A 16,865-nucleotide genomic window follows, 5' to 3' on the forward strand; every position below is an offset into this window, starting at 1 on the left:
TTCCTCCATGTCTTTTCTTGGCTCGATAGTTCATTTCTTCTCGGAGCTGCATAATACTCCTTTGTTCCTATGCCCTTTTTTTGCCAGTAAAATGAGGCTGTGTGACCAGTTGGTCAGCATGAATCTGGCCAGCCACACCCAAGGTCTGCTCACTCACCTGAGGACCACAACCCCTGGGATGGAAGTCCGAAGGCAAGTTCCCTCTTGGTGGCCTCCCCCACCCCACCCTGTTTTGTTTGCATGTTTAGGCAGAAACTTTTTGCCTTTTTCTCTCTGCTCTCTGAGGTCCTCCGGCCCCAAGGCCACTGACTGAGGGTCCCTGAGTGGGTGGAGTCTACCTCACCTGTCCGGGATTAGGGAGAAGTGTCTGCTGATGCTCCCTCCTGGGGTGGCACAAAGGATCCACAAAGTATCTTCTTTCCAGAATGGTCATCTAATCCCACCCAAAAGTTGATCACAGGCCCAGAGACCCATCCCTCCTGGGTGAGATTGGAGGGAGTGGGCATTCCAGCTCCTGGGTCCCTGGGAAGTCAGTCCTGTCCCAGTAGTGTTGGTGCCCCCCCCCTCTTTTTTATGCACATTTAAAAGGCAAACATCAACTCCTCCCCCAGACTCCCACGATGGGCTCCTTCTTCTGTTACATTTTCAATTACACTCTCACAGCATTCTCATTAGAGACGCGAGCTTGTCTTCATTAAAGACAAAACTAACTTTCCACCACGGAGAGGCCTGGGTGAAGAGGGTAATGATTGAATTTCTTCATTTCAGAGAATTGCATCTCTTATCCTGGGGCGATGTCTGTAAATGCAGACAGAGTACTGAGAGAGACTCCATTTCCGTGACTTTGTGGAGTGACGGAGCTGCCTCCTGGGGTCTGGCATCCTGTCTGTGGACGTGGAGGCTTGAGGGAACCACTGACCTGTTAACCCCATGGCCTCGCACAGCCCCCTACCCTCCCTCAGCTCCCCCAGCTTTTGAACAAAAAGTCCAGGCTCCACCCAGTAAGGACAGGGTGCCCGTGGGGCTCAGCTCACCTGCTCTTCCTGCAGGAACCACCCGGCTGCTGCCGTCCAGGTCTCGGGGCCCTTTGTAAAGCGCAGCTCAGAGATGCCCTGTCCTCCATCACCTAAGCCTGGTGGTCCAGGGGCTCGCCCCGAGTTGCCTCCCCATGAGGCCCCTGAAGCTCTGCTGAGGCCCCTCAGCCTCCAGCCAGCAGCTCTCTTTTCTCTCGGTTTGCCTTGTGTAATTTCAGCAGCAATGAAACAAATGCAGTCAGGCATCTCTGGACTGTCTGAGCACCCACCCCAGCCCCACCCCTCGGTGCTGTGTGGGCCTCCCCTTCCAGGAGGGCCTCCTGGATCTCCCAACCCAGACCCAAGCAGGGTCTTGCCTCCCCTCCCCACCCCAGCCCAGTCTCTGCCTTTGGTTGTGTGACCCAGACTCCTAGCAAGCAGCCTGGACCCCACAGCACTCTGCAGGCAGGGATGGGGCTGGTCTGGCTCTGAGCTGAAAGATGAGGACGTGAGAATATGGAGATGAGTGTTGTGAAAAAACGGGGATTCACAAGTATGGAGCTGAGGACTCGTGAATCTGCAGATGGGCATCCGTGGACATGGAAATAGGGTCGTGAATATGGAAATGAGACTCTTGAAAATGGAAATGTGGTAATGAATATGGTAATCTATATGATTATGGAGGTGAGACATGAGTATAGAGATGAGGGCTTGTGAGTATGGAGATGAGATCGTGAATACGGAGATGAGGACACATAACCGTGGAGAAGAAGGCTTGTGAATTTGGAGATGAGGACACATGAATATGCAGGTGATGCTATGGTAATATGGACTTGAGGACTTGTGAATACTATGGAGATGAGGCCTGTGTGTTGGCACCCACCACCCCAGGTCACTGGTGCATGGGGTCATCCACCCAGACCCCACTCTGGGGGAAGAAATTTCACCTCTTGGGAATGAGGCTGGCCCTGCTTGGCGTGGGGGGTGGTGGAAGTAGGGGGCAGTGCCACCTGCTGGCCACAGTCCTTCCAGGAAATGACCCCCACATCCCCCTCTTAGCAGTTGGCACACACTGTACCCCAAGAGCAAGATGCCCTTCTCTCGAGGTTCTTCCTTCTGGGGCTCCCGGCCTTAGTGCAGGGGGTGGGGGAACTGGGGATTCTGCCCTGTATGTCTGGCAGAAGGACGGTGCCGTGTGGGACCAGGGCCCTGATGGCCATCCTTCCTCCCGGGACTGTCCTGTCCTCAAGGCCTGCGAGGGGACCGGTGGTGCCCCTGAGAGTGGATGGTGCTGGAGCATGTGGCCAGCAGTGGGCATTGCTGGTCAGAGTCCTGAGCTGGGGAGAGGAGGTTTGCACACCCAGAGCAGGCATGCTTCTTTACTTAGGTAAATGGCCACGTAGATGTGGGGGCCGGGAGCTGGGCACATGGAGCTTCTGATCTGGGCCATCTGGTCCTTGGGGGCTCCTGCCACATGTCAGGAGGGGATAATAAGCACACCCCCAGAGTGCTGGGAATACCCTAAACCCAGGAGACACAGCAGGCAAGAACAGAACTGTAGGACGGGGACAGAGGGGTGCTGGAGAGGACCCCTGTGTTGGGGTGGGCCCGCCTGCAGCTGAGTTCCTGTCCTTCCTATCCCTGAAGATGAGGCCCAGCAGCCAGGAGTGGGTGGCTAGGGCTGCAGACAGAATCCCCAACCCACCCAGGCAGGAGGCATATGGTTGGGGGGGCCTCAAGGAGTGTCTGAGGTCTGTCCAGCTGTCTGTCCACACACGGGATGTCCTGGCTGTGTCCATCCAACGCATCTCATCCCGATCTTGTGCCAGGCTTGTGGGTTCCAGGAGTCATTTCTGAGCCTGTGAGGCTCCACCTCCTTTAAAGCCGAGAGGTATGTAGGTCCCCAGGGAGAGATTGGTCTCCTGCCCGATTTGCCACCAGGGGACTGTGATTCACCCCATACAGAGCTCACAGCCGAGCTCTGCGTGCCCGAATCCCAGTGTTCCTGCCATGACAATAAATGTGGAATTAGGGGCCCAAAAATGCCTGGGGGTTGGGGCAGCGGGGGTGGAGGAGGCAGGGAGCAGGAGCTGCCAGAACAGAAGGCTGATTTCATCTCATGTTTCTGGGTGAAGATGCCATGTCTGCTGTGAATGAAGTTGCAGCTGAGTCTAGAGCCTCTGGTCAGATGGGAATTTCAGAGAACAGCAGGATGGGGGTGTGAGGACGTCCCTGCAGTACTGGGGTAAGTTCCGCTTAGAGGTATCTCTTGTTTTTCTAAAATTTCAGTTGAACTAGGACAGGGCAGCCTGTCTGGAAGGGAGGAGACCCCCGGTTGGAGGTGGGGCCTCCTCTCAGCCTGGGGGTGAAACCAGCCAAGGACCTCAGCATCCAGTGATAAGTGCTCCCACGAGTTCATATCCATCCAGAACCTCAGACAGTGACCTTGTTGGGAGACAAGGTGTTTGCATAAGTGATTAGTTCAGAATTTTGAGATGAGACCATCCTGCATTGGGCTGGGTCATAAATCCACCTGTTATAAGGAGAGAAGGGCAGAGGGAACCACAGAAGAAAGTCCATGTGAGGATAGTCAGAGTTGGGAGGGAGGCAGCCACAAGCTCAGATGCCTGGAGCCCCTGGGGTCTTGGAGAGGCAGGAGGGACCTTCTCTTGGAGCACCCAGAGGGAGCATGGCCCTGCCACATCCTGATTTTGGATTCTGGCCTCCAGATCTGTGAGTGCATCACCTGGGGTGGTGTTTCTTTAGAGTTGCAACAGTAAGTGAGCCGATTAGGAACAGAAACGTCTGGACTATAGATCTGGTCCTCGATGGAGCAAGGTCTCCCTGTCCCAAAGCTTTCAAACATGTCTATGATGCACACACATGTGCCTGTGTGTACATGCCTGTGAGCACAGATACACATGCCTCCATGTACGCACACACAGGTATGCACACCCCATGCCCTGTGTAAATGCCCCTCCTGGCTTCCAAATGTGCACGGAGCAGCCCCATAACTACTGTCGGCTTGAGGGTTGTGGTCCGGGTAAACTCTAACAAACATCACGATGGGAACACCCAGCTCTGGGTGACATCCCCACATGCCTGATACTCCACAGAAGATGTGGGTGGAAGGCATCTGTTGTGATGGCTGAGGTGGTGTCTTCACTGAACATAAGCTGAAGGATTTGGTTCTGCCCTGGGGTCTGGGTGGGGGGTGCTGTTCAGGCCGCAGATTGTTGACAGTCAGCATGGCAGGCACCCACAGGGGGCTGTCCCTCCAGGCAGTGTTTGATGAGTGCAGTTCCCATGAGTGCTGAACAGAGAAGCCAAAACATCCCGTCCCAGCTGCCCCCAAGTCCTGCCTCACATAACAAACACACACTGATCACCTGCATCCTTCCCTGCAGAAGAACCCTAGCACTGTCGCCACTTCAGGGTCACCCGCCTCAAACATGTTTCAGAAAACAGACATGTCTCAGCCACCTCATCCCAAACAATAGCCACCCCACCACCACCCCGTCCCCCAGCTCAGCAGCCTCTCTGGGGCTTTGTGTGCACACAGGCAAGTGCTTGCATATGCATGGGCCTCCACCTGTGGGCAAGTATGTGGAATGCCTGGAAAGAGCATGTGTGCAAGCATGCATGCATGTGAACATGTATGTGCACAGTTTTCACTATTGAAGCTTCTGAAAGACACACAAAGCTGCCCATTTAGTGGAAGAAAATGGTGGGGTGAGCAGAGGAGAGCCCCCAAGGGCCCTTGAGTGGCCACTCAGCCAGGCTGGCCAGCCCACCAAAGTACAGGAGCTGGTCGGGGGCATGCCTGCCAAGGCTCTGAGGGGACCCCGCCCCCCCCCAGGGCTGGCCCTGCCCTCAGAGCCTCCTGACCTCAGGGGCCTCCTGCTGGAGGATATGATTTGCAGAAGGCACCTGGAAGGCAGGGCCATGAAGGGGTCGGAATGGTGGCCTCACCTCATCAGTTCCACAACAGAGTCTGTAGGGAGGAACACTGAGGGGCCTGCTTTTTAAATTACTCTGCTAATTGATATGAAACAAAAGGGATGCAGGTTTGTGGCAATTAGCAAATTAATTCTCAACACTTACAGACTCCATCGTGGAGCAGCTTTGCAGGCCTATGTGGGGTCTTGGTTCACTGACAGTGTTTTTAGAGAGACAGAAAGGTGGACTTGGGGCAGAGGGAGAGCAGGAGTAGAGAAGATGCTGGAAGGTGAACCAGTAACCCAGAGCAGGTGACATCCAAAGTCCCTCAGTGAGGCTTCAGTTTGGACAAATGCCCCCTTCCAGGAAGAGGAAACCTCATCCTGCTGGTGGGACGGAGGCCCTGAGGTGTTGTGAGGTCCACCCCCCAGCCCCCCAAAGCACACAACTAGGGAGCTGGGGGTGAGTGAACTTGGACTGGCCTCTTGTTCTGAGTCAGGGATGCTGAGAGAGGTAACGTGGGCCCTCTTGTCCTGGAGAAGCTTCATCCAGCATGACTTTGTGCATCAGCCCTTGTGATCCTGGGGTCCCAGGGCAACAGCAAACCGGTGCGGGGGCTGAGAGGCAGGCGCTGTCCAAGGTGCTGAATGGTGCCTATTGACCCAGCCCTCCACCCTCCAGACCCTTGGCTGGCTGTCTGTTCCCGAGCATAGTATCTCCAGGATGGAACCCTGCAAGTGCTCGGCTCTGTGGCTGCTACCTGCACAGACATGTGGCTCCTCACAGGTGTATTCACCTGGAGGGCAGATTTAATTGCAAAGAACCCCAAGGACTTTGTGAATTACTGTTTCCCATTGCAATATACGGGGCTTCCCAGGTGGCACAGTGGTAAAGAATCCACCTGCCAATGCAGGCGATGCAGGAGTCACAGATTTGATCCCTGGGTTAGGGAGATACCCTGGTGGAGGAAATGGTAACCCACTCCAGTATTCTTGCCTGGATAATCTGATAGAGGAGCCTGGAGGGCTGCAGTCCATGGAGTCGAAAAGAGCTGGACATGACTGAGTGACTGAGCGTGAGCACGACTGGAATATGTGTGCACTGGTATTTCACTGCATTTAATGAAAGAAGAGGTGAGTGGCTACAAGGCCAAAAGTCAGGTGCTGTTGTACTCTATTCCTGGCTCTGGGCCACATGAGGGTTCAGGTGAGAAGAAATTCAGGCTCGTGCTCATGGAGCCCACAGCCTAGTCGGATGGGGTGCCCGGCCTAGAATGCAAACTCGAAGGCTCCCATGCAGAGGCGATGGCAGAGGAGACCTCCCTGGGAGAGGGCCCGCAGCTTCAGTGAGCTACCTCTTCAGGTACTGATTAGAGACACTAGGGAGAGAAAGAGTGGGGCGAAGGGTATCCTGTGTCCTCCCACCCTTCTGTAATTTCCAGCGTGGCCAGTCACTGGGTAGCTGCCTGTGAGCTCTGCATCTAAGCCATCGCCTCTGGAGCCTCCTCAACCACCAAGTCTTACCTTGTCCTGAAGAGGGCACTTCAGGTGCCTGCCTTCTGCTCCTGTGTTCCCAAACCAGGGGTCAGTTCACTCCTGCCCACCCCTTCCCACACCTGCCTAGAGTCAGTCAAGGTCTGAGTCACACTCAGCTGTCCTCAGCTCACAGGCCCAGGGACAATATTAGCAACCTCCTCCTGGTGACACGTCCTTCTACCCAGAAAGAGCTCTCGCCCTCAAACCAATCTTCCTGTCTGTCATCTCCTTCAATTTTCTCTGCATTTTGAGATGCAGCTGGGTGGCAACCATCACCCCCATTTCACTGATGAGGAAGCTGAGTCCTGGGAGGGCCCAGTGCCTTTGAACAGAGTTGGGACCAGACCAGTTTCCTGTGTGCCTCTGGAGTGCCTATGTACATGTGCCTGTATGTGTGCACACACATGGGCATGTGGTGTGTGTCTTCCGTGTGAGCACACATGGTTGTGCATGCATGTGAGGGGAGGGGCTCTGTCCACCTCGCTCTGCCAAGATGCTGAGTGAGACCTCCTACCTGTGTTGTGGCTGAAAGCTTCACCCTTAACTCTTAGACTCTTAATCCTTAACTCTGCTGGAGAGTCTTGCTTGGACACTCTGTGGTGGTTTGCTTCTCACCCAGGCTGTCAGCCCTGCCCCTGGGGGACAGTCAGAGCCAGCGCCCCCTTGATGGCACCCTGACGTGATAGGATAAAGGTCACACACCAGTGTGCCCCACAGGCAGGAACCTGGGTCTGCCTCTGGCCACTGAGTCAATGCCCTCTGGAGCTCAGTTCACACTTACTGAAGGAAAAGCAGGTCCCATTTATTATTTTAGTGTCTACTTCAGTATACATAAGCATGCTCCCCAAACTGCAAATACAGGGAAATGTCACAGCTGGTTTGAATCTCAGTGGAGCAGATGCAGTCGGCTCCGCCCCTCTCCTGGGCCGCCCCCTCACAAGCTCCAGTTTATTCCCACCTGCCTTCTCTCTTTCTCTCTACCCCGGCTTTTCTCCTGAGCCACTGGGGAAGTGAGGAGGCAGGGAGCAGCCTCCCCGCCATGACAGGAGGAGTCAGAGTGTGCACGCTGGGGCCCCCACCCTCCGGGTACACCCACCTCTGGGTATGCTCGCATCCAGAATGCCACTGCACCCCTCCCCACTGCCCTACCCTGACCAGATTCCCTAAGAGCACCCTCCCTTGTGTGTGTGCACGTGTCTGTGCACTTGTGTGTGTACATCTGTCTCTGGGGGCCCCAAACAGAGAGGCAGGTCCCAGGCATCAATTCTGGGTGGTGACATGCCTGGCTTTCTGCCAGGAGCAGAATACAAGGGCCCAAGACCCCAGCTCTGTTTAAACCCCCAATGATGCTCTTGTGATGAGAGTTTCTGGCAGCAAATGGACTTCTAGGCTTAGTGCTACCTGCTGAATTTTCTTCCCATTCTGCTTCACAAAGACATACTTGATGCCCCCTGAGTGCTAATGCCTTATTTGTTTGACTTTTGTTCAGAAGCAATTTTATGTTCCAAAGTCTCATCTCCAGCGTGAGAGTCCTGGCCACCCTAAACAAAAATATCTCAAGGGTGATCATGACATCTTGCTTTAACTGCTAAAAAGAGAGGAAGAGAAAAAAATTCCATGGAAAGAGATGTGGAAATTCACCTAGAAATTGCTGGTTCACTACCTGAAAATTCTTAAATCTACATCTCTCTCCATCACTTATTTTAAAGGCTATTTTTAAGAGCAGTTTTAGGGTTACTGGTGTCATCATTTCATGGCAAATAGATGGACAAACAATGGAAAGTGAGAGACTTTATTTTCTTGGGCTCCAAAATCACTGCAGATGGTGACTGCAGCCATGAAATTAAAAGATACTTGCTCCTCTGAAGGAAAGCTATGACAAACCTAGACAGTATATTAAAAAGCAGAGACATTACTTTGTCAACCAAGGTCCGACTAATCAAAGCTATGGTTTTTCCAGTAGCCATGTACAAATGTGAGAGCTAGACCATAAAGAAGGCTGAGCCAAAGAATTGATGCTTTGGAACTGTGGTGCTGGAGAAGACTCTTGAGAGTCCCTTGGACAGCAAAGAGATCAAACCAGTCAATCCTAAAGGAAATCAACCCTCAATATTCATTGGAAGGCCTGACGCTGAAGCTGAAGCTCCAGTCCTTTGACCACCTGATGTGACTCATTAGAAAAGATCCTGATGCTGGGAAAGATTGAAGGCAGGAAGAGAAGGGGACAACAGAGGATGATATGGTTGGATGGCATCACTGACTCAATGGACATGAGTTTGAGCAAGCTCCGGGAGATGGTGAAGGACAGGGAAGCCTGGTGTGCTGCAGTCCATGGGGTCACAAAAGAGTCAGACACGACTGAGCAACTGAACAACAAAAGGGTCACAGCTAATTACTTTTTTAAAGGATTTTGACAGATGGGTGACAGGCTTGCTGAGGTCAAGGACATCTTCGGTCAAACAATACAAAGTAGTACAGCCTGTTTGTGTGCAGAGTGGGCCAGAGACCTGGGACAGTTATTCTGACAGTCTGTGACACCCCCAGCACCACCACCCTGCCCCCATATGATGGAAACTTGTAAATTCCTGGCCAGTTGGATCTGCTCAGGGTGATGTAGGCAGGGGTGTCACAGGTCCCTGATGCTCTGACTGCTTCTGGCCTTGCTGGGCTCACCTGGACTCGGAGGGCACCTGGCCTGGGGACTTTCAGCCCCATTTTGAGCCTGGCTCATTGGGAAGGGCCACTTCAGAGGGGCCAGGTCTCCTTCTCATCAGCAAGACCCCAAGGGAAGGGCAGAGCCAGACAGGAGCTGGAGTGGGAGCCAGGCTTGCAGCAGGCTGGCACTGGATGCCTCACCCGACCTCCAGCCTCAGTCCCCTGTCTGGGGAATGGGACACCCGGCCACCGCCAGGGGGCTGAGGACCAGTGCATGGTGTTAATGCCTGGGGTGCTAGGAAACTCTAGGGGCTGAACAACCATTACTTGTGCCACAAAAGCCCACAGCCCCGCCCTCCGGCTTCTCCCCTCTGGGCCCACCCCTCTGCCTCCAGCTCTGTATCTTCATTGTCCTGGAACCCTCCCCAACTGGCCAGTCCTCACCCCCCACAGAGCTCCCCATGGCCTTGGGCTGCCCTGGGTCCAGCCTGCTGTCCCCACAGCCCTTGTGCCACCCCCACCCCCAACTGGCCTGGACCCGCTCGGCTGTTGCTGCCGGGGCACCAGGGCAGGACCAGGCTCCAGGGAGAGGAGGGACTGCCTGTGCCCTGAGGGTCCGGGAGAGAAGCCACTGCAGGGCAGGCCAAGCACCCAGGCATCTCCCTGACCATTGCCACATGCAAGCCCAGCTCTAGTGAGTGGGGCTGGGCTCCAGGGCGTGACGGCGGAGGCCCAGGAGCAAAACTTGAGGTCAGAGATGGAATAGGCCTCAGAAATATTGATATCCACCTGGCTCCGCAGGTGTGTCTGAGGCCAAAGCAATTCTTTCTAGAATCTTGGGCTCTGTGGGATTGAAAATTGGGCCATGATATCCCTTCTGAGATCTTTGTTCTGAAGTTTATAAAACACATTTATATCCGAGGCTTCTGTGCGTCTTTCTTCAGCCCTGGGCCTAGGGGTGGAATTATGAGTCTCATGTTATATGTGGCAAGGGCTGGGAGGGTCCCCAAAGACCTGTCCTGGGGAGGGTCTGTGGCCTGAGACCATGACCCACCAAAGTGGACAATTACTGCCCAAGGGAGGCTCCCGATCAGGTCACAGGTTGTGGCAAAGATGAGTCCAGGAGGCTCCAGCTGGAGGTGGCATGAACTCCCCGACTCTGGGCCTGAGGCTGCAGGGACACCTTTGGAGGACTTTAGTCAGTGATGGCTCACATGCCTGTAGCCTCTGGAATGCAAAAGTCTTCCCTACCCCCACTCACCCTGGTTCCTGCAGGAAGGTCCCAAGCCTTCAAAAATGCTGGTTGCATGGTTGCTTCTTGGTTGAGTGCATCTCTGGGAGATGGGTGGGTGCAACGTTCCATGGAGACATATTTACAGAGCTCATACCAGCTTCTTGGGTCCCTGAGGTCATCTGTTTGTTGTGAAATCTTATTAACCTAGCTCCCACCAAGTTTGTGGTGACTTGGTGGCCACAGAGGGAAGGTAGCCCATGTGACCTCTCTCAGAGGCAAACCAAACAAGAAAAGTTCCTGGAAAACACTGAGAGAACCTGCTTCCAGGCACCTGAGAAGCTTCTTTTACGTGCCTACAGCCTAATCCACTGTGCTAGGGTTTCGTTAGCCTGATTCTGTGTGTTATATAGAATTGGAACCAACAAGCATTGTTCTAAAATCTAAATCTTCATGGTGGTTGTTCTGAATCACCTGTGTTTAGGAGGAAATCCTACAGGAAAATTAGAACATTAAAACCATAAAGTTCCTATGACTTTGTTATGCTGCTGCTGCTGCTGCTAAGTCATGTTAGTCGTGTGGGTGCAGCCAAATTGGCCATCGATCAGGTAAATTTTGAGACCGAAGTTCATTTATGAGAAGACATTAAGAACTGTATGCAAATGAGTTGAATGTTCAACTCAAGAAGCCAGAGGAGAACCAGAGAGCATACCTACAGAAGAAGAAGGAGGTGAATAAGGACAGAATTTACTGAGCAAAGAAGCAGCAGACACCAGTCCATCCCAGAACTGGTTCCTCCAAAACTTATCAGATAGGAAAAAAGGGAGTGGGAGAGAGATGCTAAAAATAGGAGAGAAACATCATGATATTGAACCATGAGTTACACAGACCTGGGCCAGAAGCCCCACCATCCCAGGTTAAGCACGGGGTGGACGCCGTCCATCTCTGGGGTTTTGGTCCCGCAGTGGGTGAGGGTGACTCTGGGCAGCAGACCTGGCCATGGCCCTGGGCCCTTCGGTCCCCACGGTGCAGGAGTTTGAGCTCCATCTGAGCAGGACATCCGCAGGTTCCAGGGGGAGCCTCCCCAGCTACTCATAGAGGCATGGGCAGTGCTGGGTCACCTGGCAGAGTGGCTCGGTTTTCACGTCCCCATGCGGGATGGTCTTTTGGGAAACGGTTTTGCTGGAGGCCCCCTTGGTCCCCTCCCTACTATGCCACCCCCCCCGGAGGGAGGAGGTTCCATCAGGCATCAGACTGTGACTGCTGACTCTCTGCCCACTCTGCCCCTCCACAGAGAGGTAAGGTCTAATAAAGAGGAGGATGGGACCCCAAGAGGCATCTCCCACCGCCTCAGCAGAGTGCATTGGACAGGAGTTCAGTGGCCACACTGGTGTCTGACCCCTGGGGGTGGTCTTTGAAATCGTAAATCAAAGGTCACTGCCCTTGGCCCCAGAGCCAGGAATCTCTTCTTTAGGGGATTTGGGGCATCAATAGCAGCAAGGTGCTCAGAGCCCTGACTCAGGAGCAGGACGGGACAGGCAGCTCTCCCCTCCTCCCTTCCAGACCCCCAGCCCTGCCCACAAAACACCCGGGCTGCAGACACCCTCATCCTCCTCCCCTCCTCCCACTAACTTGACTTACTAGAAGCCCACTCCCCTACTCCCCACCCTGCAGAGCAGTTTAATTACACGGTCTGTGGGTAGGGGGTGCAGAGAGGCTCCCGCCCCCATCTGGGTCTACGGTGTCCCTGGCCCGCTTAACCTTGTCAGGAGCAGCCTCTCTGATTGGCCACCGTCCTGAGGTCGGAATACCATTAATCACTGTGAATTCATTAGGCATTTCACAGGGGACCTGGGGACCCAATGCAACATCAATTACATTGAAATTAAGTGACAGTGGGGACAGAGCTCTGGGACCATGTGCGCCTCCCAGAGCTAATGGCCAGCAGTCAGCCACACAGCCTGGCTCCCAGGCAGGCGAGACCTGACCACAGGACTCAGACCCAAGGTCGCCTGGCCTCCCTCTCCAAGGGGGCAGCCAGCTGAGGTCCCAGGCAGCAGTGGGGCCTGGTTCCTATGGTCTCCAGGGCTAACGCAGCCCCAGGGCCCCCAGGCACGGCCACTTCTTGGAGCTCCTGCCACATCAGCTGGGCGCTGCTTAGAGATGTGGAATTGGACCTTCAGTGTCAGAATCTGCACCCTAACATGGGGTCCAGGAGGCTCCCAGGTGCATTGGGTTGGAGCGGCCCAGCTCCAGGAGTCCCTGGCTCTTAGCAAGAACCTGGGCCCATCTGGGCTCTGCTCATAGCTGCCCTGGGCCTGACCCAGCCACAGTGCAGGTAGGCGGCTAGCTGCGTGCCCCAGTGACCATCTCCCCAGCCGATGGCCGCTGAGTGTTTGATAAGCATATAGCAGAGATGGCAGCTAAATTGAATGCCTGTGTCTGCTCGGCCTGTTTGTGCAGTTCTGATGGCCTCTGAGCCCCCAGGGTCCTCCTCTTGGATGGCCCCGCCTGGTTCCCCGGCCTGGTCTCTGGGCCCGTTTTGAGCTGGGCAGCCAGGGAGCAGCCACAGGGTGGAAGAGACCGCAGTCACAACTGTATGTGTGGTGCTTCTGGGTGATCCAGCAGCGGCACGGGAAATGGGATTTGCATAATTTGAAATTTAAGGAAAATCTCTAAATACTTTAATTTTGATAGAAACGGTTTCCACTGCTGACATGTGTCTACACCTATAATTTCAGCTGATGAATTGCTGTAATTTCTCCTCCATTTCGTGTTCTTTGGAACATTAATTGTCGGTTGCAGGGGAGACACTCCAGAAGAGAGAGGCGGGACAGAGCCTGGCTGGCGCAGGCGCGTCTGGAGGGCGGTTGAGTGCGAGCTGGGCTCCCACAAAGATGCGCTGTCAGAGCCCCTCCCCCAGCCTGCAGCCCCAAATCGAGAGGATGTCGGCCACTTGTCACCGCAACATGTGTGTGTGCACGCATAACACTGACACGCGCAGACTCTGACACACATGCACACTCACACACACACATACACGGGGGCGTGTGTCGCTGTGACTGTGTGAGGGAAATTGTCTACTCTGTCTCTCAGACCCACAGCCCTGAACTCTCCCTGGGAATCTCAACTTGGTCTCAAGGTAGGGCCCGTGGTCCTGTCCTCAGGCCAGCCTTCCAGCAAGCCCTTGATAAGGCACCATCCACAAAGCCTTCCCCAGTGTCCCCAGGCCTCACTCACACTCACATCCAGCTGAGAGGCAGACGAGAATCTGTCTGGATGCTCCATGTGCAGGTGGTAGCTCTGCCTTCAAGGTCAATCCCGCATTCCATCTCCACCTTCAAGGTCAACCCCATGGCCACATCTGCTATGGCCGTGATTGGCCAGGAAGAGACATCTCACCCAAGCTGAGCCAGAGAGGGTCTCTATCCTAAGATCTGGCTCCAACCACAGGACCCCGCCCACTTGTGTTGTAACCTACCATTGTGGGGTTCCTGTGGACTGTTTCCACCACAGCCTGGTGAGGCAGGGGTCTGACCTCAGGTGTCTGAACAGAGAGGACTGAGGATGCCCCTGGGCCTGGCCCGTAGGGACCCAGAGAGATGTCCCCTCTTTAGTTAGCCCCCTGCACTCAGTTAAACAATTTCTCTGGATCTTTGGAGACTCAGAAAATTCCTGATGTTTGCCAAGGAGGAAGAAAAGCAGTAGGGAAACGTGCATGGTGGTGTGGAGAGGAATAAACACACACCCACTGGGGAGGCTGATGTGTCACTGGCACTGCTGGGCTGTACACTCTTCCCTGAATTTTTGAGAGAATAAGGAGCTGGCCCAGTTGGCTGGTCCAGGCCTCACCCATTCATCTCAAATGCTCTCAGGATCCAGTCCCAAGGTCCTCGTCCACCCAGGATGCATCCACCCTGCTCTGTCTCTCTCTCAGATCTGGATGTTTCCCATCAATGAGGTCTTACATGTGCGTCTAGCTTCCTTAAATCAGCCTTGGGTTTGGAAGGCTATGTGAGAGATGCATCTTTTCACAGGTTGAATCGTGTTCCACTTCGCGGAAGGACCACATTTCGCTTATCCTTCATCCACTGGTGGACGTCTGTGTTCTGTCCGTCTCCGTTTTGGTGAGTAAGGCTGCTAGGAATACGCACGTACCAGTTTCTCTGTGGACATGCTGTTGCTTCTCCTGGGGAGCTCCTGGGGTCGTGACTGCTGAAGAAGCGGGACGTGGTGTAACCACGGGGCCAGCGTGGTGTGGACAGTCCCTGTGAGGTGTAATGACAGCCTGGGCTCTGAAAGGCAGATGCACCAGGTCCTGCTGTCCATCTGCTCAGATACTCACATGTATGATGGAGGGATCGTTCCCCCAGACACCTGGTTCTGAATCTGCTTTGCCCCTGACACAGAAGTGGTAAAGGGGGGCCCCCAGGAAAGTCAGCACTGGAGGGAGGGGGCAGGGACGAGCTTTGAAGCATGACTGCTGGGCAATCCAGGCCCCCATTCATCCTTCCTGGCGGGTTGCTGCCTCCAGCATCTGCATCAACTTAACGCCTCCAAGGTTGGACCCCAGATGGTGCCCGGTACCACGGGGGTGGTTTCTGCATCCCACCTGCAGCCTGTGGTCACTGGGCCCCTCAGCTCACCCTGGACCCTGGGCTTGACTTACAAGGGTGTCTTTGTCACCCCTGTGAGCTCCCCGTGGCCTCCCACCCCCTTTCTACTTGTTTGAAACCAGACGATCAGATAATGACCTGCTCACTTCAGAGCAGAGTATTAAACCGAGGACACAATCTGCTGTTACTGCACTGAGCAAGGATTTGTTTCTGGAAAGAAATCTCAGTGCGACTGTGAGGAGAAGGCAGTCATCAGGTGCCTCTGTTCCCAGGGCTCCTCTGGGACCGAGAACCATCAGAGGACGGAGAAGCATCAGATGACAGAGAACCACCGGGCCTGGCAGCGAGGACATGGGTGCTCTGGAATATCCCACACAGACTGCCTGCAGAGCTTTGCGTGTCCACACTGGAAGGACATCCTGACAACCTCGAGCGGACTGTTGGGATTGCCACCCACTTTCCCACAGGTTTTCCAAGGAAGCACCCATTCCTGCGGGTGCGTCCAGCACCTCTGTTCACAAATGGTCCTGAGAACCTGTTCGGCCGCATGGCTCCAGACTGTAACATATCAGGAGCCTTTCTCAGGAACTGTGTCCTCCTAAATTCTCTCTCCTGTGCCAGGTTTAAATTACCTTTAATTCTTTTTCCGTAAAAGACAAAGCTATTTTTAAACTGCATGCCCTATTGAATAACAATGTGATGGACAATGAGAGGGCCCTGTTTTGTTTTTTCATGTTCTTTAAAATTCATGTTGAGTTTCCTTTTTGTTTTTTTATCTTTTGAAGTGTCCCTGTTGTTGGGGAGAAGGTGGGGTCTGTGATGAGGTTGAGGCTACTGGGTTGAATGTTTGCCAAGGTGGGGTCACCCTCCTGTCCCCAGCTCTGCTCACTCCCTGGCCTGTCAGCAGATTTAAGGGAGAATCTAGTTTGCTTCCTGCATTTATTCCCACCCCTACCCATCTCTGCAGAGGAGCCCGTGGCTCCTCTGGGATGAAGGAGGGTGGAGATGAGGGTACCTCAGTGCTGGCTCCGTCTGTGGATCAGAAAGGCAAGAACCAGGACCTTTGGACCATGGTCTCCTGCAGGAGCCCAGGAGCCAGGTTGGTCTCGAATGTTCTGGAAACCATCTCTGCATGTTGACCAGAGGTCTCGTCCTCTGATCACAGTTGAAGCTGTGACCAACCAGGTCCAGGGAGGGAGCCTGCGAGGATACGACTATGAGGACACCCTCCGGGCTGTCAGTCCTGAGTCTCTCTTCTTCTCTGTCTCTGTCTGTCTCTCCCTCTGTCCTTCTCTTTGTCTCTCTCTCTCTCTGCCTCTCTCTCTGTCCCCTTCCTCACTTCACCATCCCTCTGCCCATTTCTATCCAGGACACTGTCCTTGGGTTCATGCAGGGTGATCTCATCTCAAGACCCTTTTTACCAAACAGCGTCCCTCTCACCATTTCCAGGTGGACTTACATCTGGGGGGCTATGTTCTCACTATAGGAATGACTTAGGGGATTTTGACACACACCACAATGACGTAGAATTCACGCTAAACAAACAGTGCAAGAGCTCTGGAGCCAGGAAGAGGAAGCACCAGACAGGATTCCCCTGGAAAGGACACAGCCGGTGCATGGGATCTGCCTGTGCCTCCAAGGAGACCCTGACCCCCGTTGACCCCCCTTGGCAGGAGGGCAAGCATCCCTGGGGCCCAAGGAAGCTGCCTTCCCCTCCAGGATTCACCCGACTTGGGAACTGCTAGGTTCCCCTCCCTGGAAGAAACCTGTTCTTAGGGTGGGCATTTTAACATAAAATGAAGAGACAGAGAAGAGGGGAAAACTGAGGAATAAAGAAGGTACAGAGTGAGGAGCAGCTGGAGGGGAGGATGCGCAG

At 54.2% G+C, this 16,865-nt stretch overlaps 1 long non-coding RNA gene across 6 annotated transcripts in view; it reads left to right on the forward strand.

Annotated features, from left to right (window-relative positions):
• Positions 1-15,747, forward strand: part of LOC110134837 (uncharacterized) — a 36,553-nt gene extending 20,806 nt beyond the window's left edge. For 4 of the 6 annotated variants that reach the window (XR_011489548.1, XR_011489547.1, XR_011489549.1 and 1 more), the window contains 3 exons: positions 88-3,258; positions 14,411-14,500; positions 15,262-15,747. This is a non-coding gene — a long non-coding RNA (uncharacterized lncRNA). Of the gene's footprint in view, positions 1-87; positions 3,259-8,447; positions 10,064-14,410; positions 14,501-15,261 lie in introns of those variants that run through there. The other 2 variants (XR_002313183.2, XR_011489550.1) reach the window with 2 other exon arrangements.
• Positions 15,748-16,865: the final 1,118 nt, after the last annotated feature.

The sequence above is a fragment of the Odocoileus virginianus genome, chromosome 9, assembly GCF_023699985.2.
Source record: "Odocoileus virginianus isolate 20LAN1187 ecotype Illinois chromosome 9, Ovbor_1.2, whole genome shotgun sequence".
Classification (NCBI taxonomy): Eukaryota; Metazoa; Chordata; class Mammalia; order Artiodactyla; family Cervidae; genus Odocoileus; species Odocoileus virginianus.